At 42.7% G+C, this 12,126-nt stretch overlaps 1 pseudogene; it reads right to left on the bottom strand.

Annotated features, from left to right (window-relative positions):
- The window catches only part of LOC127233900 (vacuole membrane protein 1-like), a 38,476-nt pseudogene extending 27,657 nt beyond the window's left edge, over positions 1–10,819 (bottom strand).
- Between the last annotated feature and the right edge of the window lie 1,307 nt (positions 10,820–12,126).

The following is a 12,126-nucleotide window of genomic DNA, read 5'->3' as shown; positions in this document are numbered from 1 at the left end:
CTACTGATTTGAGATTTGTCCTATTCTTGTTTTTCTAAGACTTTGAGGTACATAATTAAGGTATTTATTTGAGTGGTTTTCAAAAATATTTTTTAATGAAGAGAGAGAGAGGGAGAGAGAGAGAATATATGCAAGTGAAAGAGGTCAGAGGTACCAGATTCCCCTAAAGTTGGAGTTATTGGTGGTTGTAGGCTACCTGATGGGGATGCTGGGGACTGAACATTAGTCCTCTGCAAGAGCAGTACATACTCTTACATACTGAGCCATTTTCCAGTGTCTCACTATGTAGCTCTGGCTGTCCTGGAACATAGAGATCTTCCTGCCTCTGCCTCCTGAGTGGTGGGATGAAAAGTGTCTACCATCATGCCTAGCTTTCTGATAGTTTTACGTTAGTTATTTATAACTGTAAATTTCCCTCTTAAAACTTTCATTGTATCCCAGTTTCCAGTATGTTGTATCTTTGCTTTGTTTTTAAAAATATATCCCCAGTTACACTTTTATTTGTTCACTATGTATATATGCATGTGTGTGAGTATACACCTGTGTGAGTGTGCATGTGAATGAGTCTACCACGGTAATTGTGTGGTTAGACAACTTGCAGGAATCAGCTCTCTCCTTCCATTATGTAAGTCTTGGGGATCAAACTCAGGTTCTCAGGTTTGGCAACAAACCGAAGCCTTCTTGACATCCTGTCATTTACTTTGAATTTGGTGTTTTAATCAGATAGAATTCAAGACTACTTCAGTTTTATTGCATTTGATAAGACTGGCATAAAGCACATGCTCTGTCCTTTTGTGATGACCTAGATTGCATATGTGCAGGTTTGGACTGTATCTGGTCCCCCAAGCTGAGGTGTGGAGAGTTTTTATGCTGTCACTCGCTGATGCAGATGCTGAGGCTATCTCTACACAATGTGCTTTCTTGTCTGGCTTGGTCTCTTCTGAACTTGGTATGATTTTCTCAGATCGGTGGATGTGGTTCAGGACCCAAGCAGTGGAAATTGTAACCTGAGGTCATTTCAGCCTCTAGGTCCTAGGAAGAGCCGTTGGTGAGCTTCTTGCCGGTATGTGCTCTAGTGTCTTTACATAGTTGCTATTCCTGAAAGGAGTTAGGGAGTCTCACTTCAGAGAACAGCAGACCACTGTGTGGAACACTGAGCAGCTCTGACTCTGTCTGCCCTGTCCAGGCAGAGCATTTTGTAAGCCAGGACTCAGAACAGTTCTCTGATAGTAGCCTGGGTTACCAGAGTGGGTTGTGCAGGGGAGGGAGGCTTGCTGCTACTCTGAGCCTCTGATCTGCCCAGGTCTTCTCCCTGCCGCTGCAATCAAATGCTGAGAAGAGAAGCTTAGCCACTAACCGCAATATACAGACTCCAGGAGTCCTGTTCATTTGCTCACATCCCCCATTACTCCCCCTTTGGATTCCGCTGTTGTGGTCAGTCTCTGTCTCTCTTGTGTCTCTCTGTCTCTCACTTTATCTCTCCCTCTCCTCTGTAAATTATCTGGTACTGAGAGTAGAGTGGAAGTTCTCTGACTCTCTCCCTGTCTGAAGCTGAGGTCTAACTTTCTTGGTAGCTCTCACTCCACTTTGGGCACAGAGACTCCCTGTCTGGGGATCAGTGCTCTAGAATGCATTTTGGACTTTCTGGTTCTGCTTAGTAAGCATTTCCCCCTTTTGGTCACTGTTTTTCTGTTGTCACTTCCCCATAGGAAAACTGTTTTTAAAGTACCACCAAGTTATTTTCAAGAAAATCCAGCAGTTGATACATGGGTGCCATCTTCTACCTTTCTTCCTCACCTTTTAATACTGTAGTTTCTTTATCTATTAGTCAATCGGTTGATGGACATTTAAGTGCTTTCACCTCTTGGCTGTTGTGGATGACACCTCTCTCTCTCTCTGATAGTGCTGTGATAAACACAGGTGTGCACACCTCTATCCAAGCTCCTGCTCTACTTTTGTGGTATAATATATCCAGAAGTATGTTTTCTTTATCATACAATCAATCTACTTTTCTTTAGAAAAGCAGAGCAATTTTGTTTTTGCCTTTCCTCTTTGACTGCCCCTCCTTTTTCTTGCCTGATTGCTTTGGCTAGGACTTCCAGTGCTATATCGAAAATAAGTGATCAGAGTTGGCACTTTTGCCTTTTCCTGATTATTTTAGGGAAAGCTTTCAGTTTTACCATTTAAGTTTTAATGCTTAAGTATTCAATGGAGATGTTACATATAATTAAAGATGTTCAATGTATCAGTACCAATTCCCCGAAAATAGAGAGCATTCATAATTTTGATTGAGATCATGAAAGTATATATAACAACAGACACAGGAGAACAGAACAATACATTTGTGTTTCTTCCAGAGCAATCGCTAATTGTTGATTCTGCTAATTTAGGCAAGCATTCTCATTTCTCCTGTAATTATTTATTTTCTCTTCTATAAAATGGGACAGTGTTGTCAGATTCATTTTGCCTTCTAAAGCTCCCATGAGTCTAAATTAGACTAAAGTTTGTATGTAAACTACTTTATGTTAATTAGTGATCAGAATAACTTCAGTAAAATGAAGGATTATAGCAAATCTTTTTATAGGAAAAGATTATTGAGATCCTCACTTTATTCTGGAGAGAAAACTTTGTAAAGATATATTATATCTTGAACAGTAACTACCACCCACATATAAAATAACTATATGTTTACCTGTAGTGCCTTGAATAAGTATACAAAAGTTTTTTGAATATAAAGGTAACTATTTTTAAATAATGTTTCTTATTCTTTGGCAATTCCACATGTTTATACGATGTATATTGTCCACATCCCTCTACCACTACCACACTCTAACTTCCCCTAGTGCCCGGAAACCCATCTCCCTCACAGATTCATAGCCTCTTCTCATTTTTATTTTCATTCTCTTATTAATAAATCCCCAAGTCCAATTAGGGTTGTCCGTGGGTATGTGGCCACCCACTGGAGTATAAGCAACCACATCCTCAAAGGAGAGGGCTCTGCCACCTCGGCAGCCTCAGCCGACTGACAGTAGAGCCTCTTTAGGGCCCCTCCACCATCTGCACTGGAATTTGTCCTGGCTTCCTCTGGCACAGCTGCTGTGCAATGTCACACTGGAGGACAGCATTCACGGCACTCTCCTGGGCTCTCACACTCTTCCTGCCCCCTCTTCCGGGGTTCCCCGGGGTTTGAGTGATGAGAGGCTGGTGTGGAAGTCCCACCAGTGCTGAGCACTGAGTGGATTATTCTCAGCGCTTTGACCATTTATGTCTCTGCGTTAACTACTACCCACTGTAAAAAGAAACTTCCTCAACCAAAGCAGAAGGTGTTTTTGAGACAGGATCTCACTATGTATCCCTGACTGGCCTGGGACTCCCTCTGTAGACTAGGTTGACCTCGAACTTGTGGAATTTTCCTGCCTCTGCCTCCCAAGGACTGGGATTACACACATGAGCTACTAATGTCTAGAAACAAGTAAATTGTAATTGTTAATTTTATTGCCCTTCCCTTATCTGTTATATTCATTTTCCTCTCTTTAAAAAATTATTTTTGTTTTCTGTGCGTTTGTGTTTTGCCTGCATGTATGTCTGTGTGAGGGTGTCGGATCCCCTGGAACTAAAGTTAGACAGTTTTGAACTGCTATGTAAATGCTGGGAATTGAACCCTGGTTCTCTGGAAAAGCAGCCAGCGCTCTTAACCGCTGAGCTACCTCTGCAGCCCCTCATTTCCCTTTCTTATCTATGTTACCTAAGCTCTTTGATCTCACCAGTTTTTCTTCTTCTTAATCCAAGCATCACTGTCAGAACATGGTCCAAGAATGGAGTCAAGAATTCTGAGTGCTTGTGAGAAAACTCCAAAGTCTTGCGGCCTCAGTTTCTTCAAAGCACAGGTTGTTCTTGGAAGGTGTCTCTGTGCTCCTCCCAGGGGTGGTAGGTAGGAGTGAGTTTACTTCAGCTACTGTTGTTCACAGGCCTCGATGCAAAAACATGTTTACCACATGTGGCTTGTCCTTGTGAATGTACATTTTACTCAGGTGACTTTTTAACCCTCAGAGTATAAACTGTCTGATGCTCTGAATAAAGTTGGCTGTTGTGTGAGACTTTAGTCTGCCTCATTTTAGGCCCTGGTCTCCCAGGTTCACACCACCAGCTAGAGTAGTAAACACATCACTTATAAGTCTGATTTTAAAATTTTCAAATAGGGGGGTGTGTGTGTGTGCGTGTGTGCATGTGGATTTAATGTCATAAAATATAACTTTTGTAAAGGGGCCCTTTGTTTATATAAAGCTATGGATTTTCTATCTACCAGCTATAAAATTCTATGCATCTAAGATGTTTAGTTTTTTTAATTATGTTAACCAAATTCCTTGTGTCCTTATTTGTTTTTACCAGATTTATCTGTCTGGTTTTGAATTTGAAGACTATGTTGGAATTTAAATTACTGTGGAATGTTTGGGAGATAAAAACATTAATATAGGCCTAAGGTTTTATGTACAAAAGCCAAATCATTCTTGAACAGTGCTGTAACTCATGGAAATGGAGGGAATCTGCCTGCACTGTGCCTCAGAAGAATCCCAACAGCTTCTCTGCCACTTTTCTCCTTGCATATCATGCAGTGCTGACACCCACACCAAGCTACTAACTAAGTTCTTTCTTATCGCTGTTTCCTGGGATCACCACTCTAGAACCTTTGAGAATAAGAGAAATGCCAGTGAGTGAAGTGTTCTGGGATGGATAATGGGATAAGCAATATGGTCCCTGATCCCAAAGGAAATATTATGAGACAAAGAAGATTCAAGGGTCAGCTCTCTTCTGCACATGCAACAGCCAGCCTGGAGGAGACTTAAGTGATCTCGTCTGAGTTTGGACAGCACATCGGTGAATTAAATTAGTAAATCTGTAGATTGTGTTTGTTTTGGTTTTGTATTTTTCAAGTTACTCTAGTGACCCATATTTTTGTGTGATAAATTAATATCCCAAGTGCCACCTGAAAAGAAACTACAGAGAAATTTAAATCTCATAATCCTGCCTTAAATATAGAACTCTACATTCCTACATTAGGGTACATCCAGGAAGAATTGCCCCCACTTTTTATTTTAATGGAAAAAAAACACCACCCCTTAAGACTTGTACATTTCCATTCTTAACTTAATCTTAAGTACTTTAAGTACCCTGTCATTAAATGCATTTCATTTGGAGAGCTAAGAAAATGTAAAAACCTATTTTAAGAAACACAGTTTGCTTCCTTACATTAGGGGAGCAAATTCAACAGGGTCCTGGTGATAACGGGTCTGAGAAGATTGACTGTCTTAGCCATTCCAAGGGCTGAACCTTAGGTTTTCTTCTCTTCACTGAACTAGTTACTCTGCTGAACTTCAAATTAACAAAATAAAAACCATCCAGAGTACAAAAGGAAGCAGCTGCAATATCCTCTTATCGAAAGAGACAAGGCATAAAATCTTCGGCTTTAGGGACAAATAGTAAATCGTTTATGCAAGAGAGATTTGGGGACATGGCAGGAGGACAAATAAATGAAGTCCTGACAGTGCAGTATTGAAATGAAGTTAGCATCTGACCAAAGGCTGGGAAGAGCCTAGAGTTAGCAGTAGTCTGCTTGAGGAGTGCAGACTTCTCAGCTCCTGCGCAGGCCTGCAGACAGACTCTTGCTGTCCCTTCATGCGCCAAGAGAAACATTGTTTGTTTAGACTCACCCAGAATGGGGTTCGAGATCCTGGGGAAACACATCCCTTCACAGGAGGAAGCACAAAAGGCTATAGGAAACGCTCCATGTCAAGGGTGATGGGTCCTTGGCAGCTGCTCACTAGTATCCAAGCTATAGAATATTTTCTTTTTCCTTTGTCTGAGCTGGAACCTTAGACACCCCACAAGAGCTCAAGTCTAAATCTTCAGCTTTGTCTGACAACTCTTGACTAGAAGTGGTCTTTCTCATCTACCTTTGAATTTTTGCATCAATTAGCATCCATTTAATTTTTAAGAAATCGTGTGCTGGTGTGTAAATTTTCTGTTACTGTCTTTTAAAATTTTCCCTGTTATTGAACATTCTAATTTTACACTTAATCACCTGATCATCATGAATTTTGAAGTCAAAGCCCATGCTTTGCTCTCAGTTGGTGAAGAAGTAAAGGAAGGGCTGGCTAGATGGCTCAGAGTGTAAGGGTGCTTGCTGCCAAGCCTGATGACCTGAGTTCAATCCCCAGAAGTCATACAGTAGAAGAAGAGCACTGACTCTTTCCAGTTGTCTTTTGACCTCTACACATGCACTGTGGCATGAATGCATCACCAAAACATTTAACTTCGTTAATGAAAGAGGCAAAGCAAAGAGATAAAACAAGGTAACCTCTGTCTGCCCTCAGTTACTGAAAACCCATGATACAAAAAAAAATATCCCCTCATCCTTTCCTTTGCTTATGTTTATTGAGACACAGTCCAGGCTGCCTTGAACTCCCAATCCTCAGGCCTCAGCCTACCAAGTTCTGGAACAGTAAGTGTGTAACACCATGCCAGGTATCATTTTTAATGACAATGTACAGAGCTTAGCCAGGCTGTCTGGGACGTTGTCGTCATTATCAAGGTCACCACCCATCAGAGACAACTACTAGTGTCTTATCACAGATGCCCTGTCCAGTATGCCTTGCTGGAACAATCGAGGAGGAGGAGATTTGCAAAGGTAATGAGGGTTCCGGAGGTAGTCCTGTGGTAGAGCACTTGCCGAGCATGCGCCAGGCTCTGGGCTCGCTCCCAAGCACTAGGGGGAAAAGGGAAATGTCATTGAACTGGAGGGGCCAGTGAGGATCAGGGCCTGAAGGAGACAGGATGCAGGGTCAGGGAATAGCTAGTCAAGTGAACAGATGAAAAGGGGGCTTAGGGACATCAAAGATAAAAATAGGCACAAGTTCAAGTACCAGAGACAAGGAAGGCATGTGTAAACTTCAAAAACAAGTTTGGGGCTCACAAAAGCAGTTTATCTACAGGGCTTCCAAAACACAAGGTTCTCTGAGTTCAGGTACCATTTAGGAGTCTAAGCAAAGGCCCTTTTATCCTATTCTTCTGTGTGCCCTCTGCATCCTGCTCAAGCTGTCTGCCCTTGTTCCTAGCAACACCACCTTCCATGAAGTGTCCTATTCATATACTCAGCTTTATTTGAACACCTCTTCTTGTGTCCCTGCATTCAGGCTGCCAGTGTGAACTGCCTGGATCAGAGATGTGCATTCTCAGGCAGGAGTTGCATCGTGAGGCTCCTGGTTTTGGTTGTCTTAGCATGTGTTTGCAATATCAGTGCCTGAAGTGGCAATAAAGTCCTATTCATAGATGATGCTATATTAGGTCCCCCCCACTGACTTCTATTATGCCAATCCTTGGGGCTGATTTAAAGAGCTTTATCTGTTCCCCCCACTTTCGCAGCATTAGCCACGTGCCCATTTCTCCTGGCTATTTATTTAAGTCCAGCATACCTGTTTGGTCTGTGTGGACAGGAATTAGAAAGTCCTGCTGATGTAGCTTACAGGGTTACTTGGGGTCTGTGCAGATTTGCTCTTTCTCAGATTATTTATGCAATTTATTTGTTAGCTTTTTCTTACTCCTGTATCTCTGAAATTCATCTGAATGCAATACAGCCCGTAGTGCCAAGCCAATTTTTTTTCTTTCTAATACATGTTTCCCCTAAAGCCCCAATATCTTCATTTCTTTGTTCTGATTTATTGCTGCTGCCTAACTACAGCTACGAGGCAGAAAAAATAATAATAATAATAAAAATTGTAAAACCCTAGTAGCAAGCACATTAGGATTAACTTGCTAGGTCTATGTTAAACCATCAACAATGAATAACTCATCTTTAATTTATTAGCTTGATTCCGGTATAAATTCTGAATGAAAGTAAAAGGTTATGTAGATTAATAACATTAAAGTTGCAAAACAAACCTCTGAAAAATAGGAAATGTTCAGCAAAGGAAGTCGTGCCATCTCTAATTCATTTCTCTGTTCCTAGGCAATTCCTTGCATGGAGGACAAAAACTCATAGATGTATTTTCAAAGACTTTACAGAACCCCAACCCTCTCTGCAAGGTATAATCAAAGTAGCATATTACTCTAAACTTTAGGACCTAATTTGTGCATATTCTGTAAAATACTGGCAGGAAAAATACTTTTTCAGAAATAGGTTTGTTATTCTAGAGGCAAAAATTGCAGGACAGATATTAAAAAGAGACAACAGCAAGTTTTGCATGGCATCCATAGTTGAGCATCAGACCTGCAATATGAGAGTAAGTCCTGGAGAGCTAGAAATATCTCAAAAGAAAAAAAAAAAAAACCAACCAAAAATTACTCAGTTGATTTGGTTATCAAAAGCTATTAGGACTTACTAATGCTTTGTTTATTTAACCCAATTGGAGAAACTTGTCCAAATCTGCAAAGTGGATGCAAGACAAAAGGTTTTTAGATGATGTAAATGGTTTATCAGTTTTCAGTGAGTTGATTATTCCAGTTCACTCTTGGCACTACTAAATTAGGGTTCTGTACCTCTTGTTTGAACTGACAAGAAAATGCTAAATTGATTATAGTAATTCTAAAACCACTAGAAAACTCTTCTAAATTTAGTTAATAATTAACACAAACATTTTCCTTCCAATATTTACATTCCCAACATGACATACTGATATTTTGTAACCAGCCTAACACCAATCAGGGTAGAATTATCAACATTTGAAAACCATTTACTTTTAAAAATAAATCAGAGAAAATATAAGGTTACTACAGGAGCACTGCATGACTACATTTCAGTGTATTTTCTTGAGAGAGAGAAAGGAAGCGTTGTGTGACAGAGGTGGGACCATTTACTGGCTATGGCCCTGTTGCTCAAACCAGTACATCTCTGCATCATCACACAAGAAAACAGTGAGAGTAGCCTTTACTTGGTGTATTTGCTGACATATACTTTTATCCTACAAAAGTAGACAATCCTTCAACTCTCTAATTGCAATTAATTAGTTTTAGTTTAGTGTCTAAGCCTGCATAATTGCAAAGAATGCAAGTCTCGGATGATACCCAGTAGTGGTTGATCGCATATTGTTACAAAATGAGTCCTGGCAGAGAGGAGAGAAGTATAGAGAAATGGTGGTAAACTCATCACCTTGATGAGTTCATCCTAGGACAGTCTTAAAGTAGGACAAGCGTTCCCTGCCAGGCCGTAGCCTCCACACTGAGACATCGGGTGTGGACTATCCAGACATTCCCACGGCTGCCGTACACCTTTATCCTCTTATAATTTGGGATGTTTCTTTCTAATTACCAAAGCTACCTTTTGATCTCCTAATACTCCAAGAATTGAATTTATAATTATAAATCTGACTAACAAATAAAAAAATTGTTAAAGTGTTTTGGGGAATATCCCCTATCTAGATAATAATATACTAGACATTTCAAAAACTAGTAGGAAGAACTTTGGAAGTTTTCACCAGGAAGGAATGACAAATACTTGAGGAGATAGATATAGTGAATGGGAATTAAGCACTAGCATGTGAACATGCATCAGGACATGAATAATTGAATATTTTCATATATCTGGTTCTCTTTTTATTTGTTCTATGTGTCTTATCATGTACCTTGATCCCATCCATTTCCCCATACTTTCACATCTGCCCTGTGCCCTGCACCCCCTCCCCAAATAAAATTTAAGAGAAAAAAAGGAAAAGAAATTTAAAAGGAAGAAACTAAAAGTCTCCACATGGAAGCTGCAGTGAGGCACACTGAGTCACCCCGTAAACCCCTTTGCCCATACATCTTTACCTGCCTCTGGGTCCTCCTGCACTGTCGGCGCTGGCCCTCATTAGGACTCTTCCTGGACATCCTGCTGCCACCCTGTCTTGTGGAGACCCTGCAGCCTTGGGTCTGTGTGTCAGGACCCTTCACATGCTCCCGAGATCATAGATGGGATGGATGTTGGGGCAGGCCAATCATAACCCTGGATCTGGGCCTGGGTAGCTGTAGGGTTGGTCCACCAGCCAGTACTCCCCTGTCCTCACCAATGGGGTGAGATCTCCAGTGTTGTCCTGGTTGTCTCATGTAGCATGAAAAATAAAAGACCCAGAAATAGTTATCTGGGTTCAGGCTTCAAGGTGAAGATCAGAAAAGCAAAGCAGCCAGCCATTAGCTCTCACCGCTACCTCAGACTGAAATGGCTGTCCTCTCCTCAGTGTGGCGGAAAATAAATCTCTCCACCAAACCTCAGACCGCAATCCCAGACTGCTGCCTCTTCTTTTTATACCACTCAGATCCTGAGATTACAGGCGTGTGACCCCAAGTGCTGAGATCACCTTTGTGTGCGGTGTTTCTCTTTAGGACTAGTGTGGCCTTGAACTAACAGAGATCCATCTGCTTGTCTCTTGAGTCCTGGGATTAAAGGTATGTGCCCGGCCCTATGACTAACTAGTATGGCTGCTGGAATTAAAGGTGTGTATCACTATTGCCTGGCTCTATGGCTTGTGGCTAGCTTTGTTTTCTATGCCCTCAGGCAAGCTTTAATAAGTCATAAATAATCTATCACCCCAATCTCACCTCTTGCAGCAGTGAGCAAGGGGTGTGGCCGGTTCTCCTGCTTGTACCGCTCAGGGTTGGCTCTCCCACACCTACACCATTGCAGCCAGCTCTAATGTGTTGCCCAGACAGGTTCAGGGGCCATTCTCCTGAGTACTGGAACTGGTGGGGGAAAGGGACAGCCGTCCCACTCTTGTGACCCCAGGGCCAGCTCCTCCTCCTGTGTCAGGTGTGGATGCGTGGGAGGTGGGAGGAGCATGTCTCCTCCACCCATGCTACCGCACTGTCCCATGTGTAACGGGACAGCTCTCCTTTACTATAACACTGGCGAAGGCTCACCCTCACCTCCAACCACTGGGCTGCTCTGCTGTTCGCCTAAGCAAGAGGCAGAACCCATTCCCCAGCTGGTAAGGAGGTCAGCTCTCTCTTCCGTGGCAGGTGTTAAGGGGCAAGGAGTAAGGGGTAAAGGGGGCATCTCTCACCCTCCCATATCTACACATAACAGAGTAATGGGAACAGCTCTCACATGCTTACAACGTTGGGACTGGCTGCCCCACGCCTCTGCCAATAAAGTTGGCTTTGTTGTGCTACCCAGGTGAGGTGCAGGGAGGGCCTGCTCCCCTGAGTGTTGCAGCTTGTGGGGGGCAGGAACAGCTCTCCTACTCTTGTTACCTTGGGTAGATTCTCCCACCTACCTTAGGTGTTAATGGGTGGGAGAGGGGGAAGGGCATCTCTCCCCTCCATGTGGCAGATGGGGGGGGCTAGGCACATTCTTGGGGTTGGCTGCCTGTGTTCTCATCAGCAGGGTCATCTCTGCTGGGATGCCCAGACAAAGTGTAGGGTTTTCTGGTCAAGGGGTCAGCTTCCTCACCATCTCAACCCACTCCCTTCCTCTGTCCACAGAACCCAAACCATCTCATTCTCTCTCTCTCTCTCTCTCTCTCTCTCTCTCTCTCTCTCTCTCTCTCATCACACCATTCCATACCTATGCTTTCTTTAATAGTGCCCATCTGGCTGGGGGCACACAGCACCACGTGGGCAGGTGTTTTCTCCTTGGAGTCCAGGGTATAGAGTCCTAGACCTACTCGTGGGTCTCCTTGTCCCACTCAGGTTGCCATGATGCTAGGTTGGACCATGGTTCCTCATCACAAAGAGATCATAATGGTGCCCAAGGGCCCGGCACCATAGGCACAGGGCTGGCTTCTGCTCAGTGCAATTTGGTTGTGTTCTGCCCACCTGGCCATGAGGCATGGTGTGGGGTCTTTGCTTCTGTTTTTCTTTTTAAAGAAAGCTTTCAGGCCATAATGAAGTCTGAAGAGTTGTCCTTGGCCCACTGTAGAAAATACCCTTTTAGCCACCTGACTGAATAAGCTCCCAGGAGCAACATACCCCTCTCAGTAGTGCTGGACAAACGAATTCTTTGGTTTGCCTCTAAGAGGTCTGACCTGAGTCCCTTCTGTTCAGACACTGATGCAATAGTTATGATTCTACAGTCATGTATAATAGGAAGTGACTTCAACTAACTCAAATACAAAAGTGGGATTTATTGGAAGGAGCCAAGAGCTACTGGAAAAACTAAAC

Source organism: Phodopus roborovskii, unplaced genomic scaffold (assembly GCF_943737965.1).
Source record: "Phodopus roborovskii unplaced genomic scaffold, PHOROB, whole genome shotgun sequence".
NCBI lineage: Eukaryota > Metazoa > Chordata > Mammalia > Rodentia > Cricetidae > Phodopus > Phodopus roborovskii.
The sequence above is the reverse complement of the archived record's forward strand: the minus strand, read 5'-3'. Positions and strand labels throughout refer to the sequence as shown.